Source organism: Lipotes vexillifer, unplaced genomic scaffold (assembly GCF_000442215.2).
Source record: "Lipotes vexillifer unplaced genomic scaffold, Lipotes_vexillifer_v1.1 scaffold36, whole genome shotgun sequence".
NCBI classification, from domain to species: Eukaryota; Metazoa; Chordata; class Mammalia; order Artiodactyla; family Lipotidae; genus Lipotes; species Lipotes vexillifer.
Genome location: NW_006792448.1, coordinates 4,363,007 through 4,364,886, shown reverse-complemented (window position 1 = coordinate 4,364,886; position 1,880 = coordinate 4,363,007). Strand labels below are relative to the sequence as shown.

General features: G+C 33.8%; 1 protein-coding gene across 3 annotated transcripts in view; it reads right to left on the bottom strand.

Moving 5' to 3' along the window:
* Positions 1-1,880, bottom strand: part of PIAS2 (protein inhibitor of activated STAT 2) — a 102,718-nt gene that overhangs the window by 63,224 nt on the left and 37,614 nt on the right. The gene's annotated exons all lie outside the window — the stretch shown is intronic.

The following is a 1,880-nucleotide window of genomic DNA, read 5'->3' as shown; positions in this document are numbered from 1 at the left end:
CACCACGCAAGGCACCCAAAACACAAAAAAAAAAAAAAAAAAAAAAAAAAAGATATATATATATATATACACATATATATACACATATAACACAACCTTCAAAATTACATTTCATCCTTGACTACGGTATCATCTAATGAAAAGTCTGAGGAAGTCAAAAACACCCCCCAGGAGAATTCTATCCAAGATTCAGGTCTCTTTTGTTCTTGTTTGTTTTGTTTCTTTTGTTGTTGTGTTTTGTTTTCAATACTTTATATTCAATTACACAGAGCATTCATATAAGATAAAATTTTAAATTTTAAAACTTCTAGGTTGGGAGACTTATTAAGACACAAAATAGTTATCGGCATACAGATGATTAGCTAGTTAAAAAAGATTATCTAATGAAGTCATCCTTCAGAAGTGTATTATTAAGAACTGAAGTGTATTTTCTTCTCAAAGAACTTTAACAGATTCAATGATGTTCTAGTACTCATTAAAACAATGAATGCTTTCAATGAACACTTGACTGAATATGCATCTATATTCCAATAATCAATTGTTTACAGTTATCATTAAACACTGCTTTATGAGAACATTCTAAAATGATAATCCTCCTATACACACAGCAAAATTTTTCTAATTTTATGAGATTTAAACAGAATATAGAAAACTTGAATCACCTGGAAGAATTTTATCTATACAGAAACAATCACTATATTAATAATCATCAGTGATGTTTAATACTAAAATACTTTTCTCCCTATACAACAGCTGCAAAGATCATCTGGGGAGGTCAGAGTACTGAGGTTTCACACTTCTTGTAAAACAGTGGCTTTAATTCAGAATTATGAAAAAAGGAGAATTGTTACCAATCGTTCAGTCACAGAAATCATTCATTTCTTTTATCTCAGTTCTCCGTCTTCATCCCCTGTATCCAGTTAGTCATTAAGTCCTGTTTTGTTTTGTTTTTTAATTTTCTTATTGGCTGCCTCCTATTTTCACTACCACCATCCTACTCAAAACCTATTATTACTTTGTACAAATGAAGGAGCAACCCTGCCTCTCTGCCAGGCCCTCATCAGAACACAAGTGCAGAGCTGGTAATCCTCAGCACCACTTTTTCATCACCATTCCTCTGCTGAAAAATGCTAAGCAGAACTTATCTGTGAATGAACCATGTCTAAACTCCTTTATGTATGAGAACCTCCATAACAATGGCCTCAATTCTTTCTTAACAAATCTACATTTCCAGTGTCTCCCCAAGTCCTGCTCTATTCACTGTCAGGTCTTACAACTGTGTCATTTTTATTTCTACTCCTGTGACTACTCACAGTTCTCACCTTTCCTGATGCCCACTCTCCGCCACACTCCATCAATCCAAAGCAGGCACATTCATCCTTCAAAGCTCCCTCAAGTGTCCCTCCTACTCCAGAAAGTCTTGATTTAACTTCTTCATTCATTAGGTCAATACAACATTTGAGCTTTAGGTTCACAAGTTATAGGGTTTCATCATACAAGCATATAACTGCTTGCTACTTTTCTCTCATGTTAATATTCTCTCTCCAACTAAACAGCAAAATTCCTAAAGCCCACTTCATACTTCTGACTTCTCCACAATTAGGCTACATGACCATATCCAAATTAAATCCTCATTATATACTTGTTAACTGAGTTAACAGAAATGAACTTATCCAAATTCTTTAGAAGTGAGATTGTTTTTTAATGCATTAATGTGCATATCACTTTAAACCTGTTTAACTACACCCAGAGGCTTAATGAGTATTTCCTACTATTGAGAAATTTAAGAATAAGAAAAGATGTTGACGCTCATTAATTTGTCACCTATCAGATTACAAAGATGAAAAGACCAACAACACAATGCTGATGAGGTGTAGGGA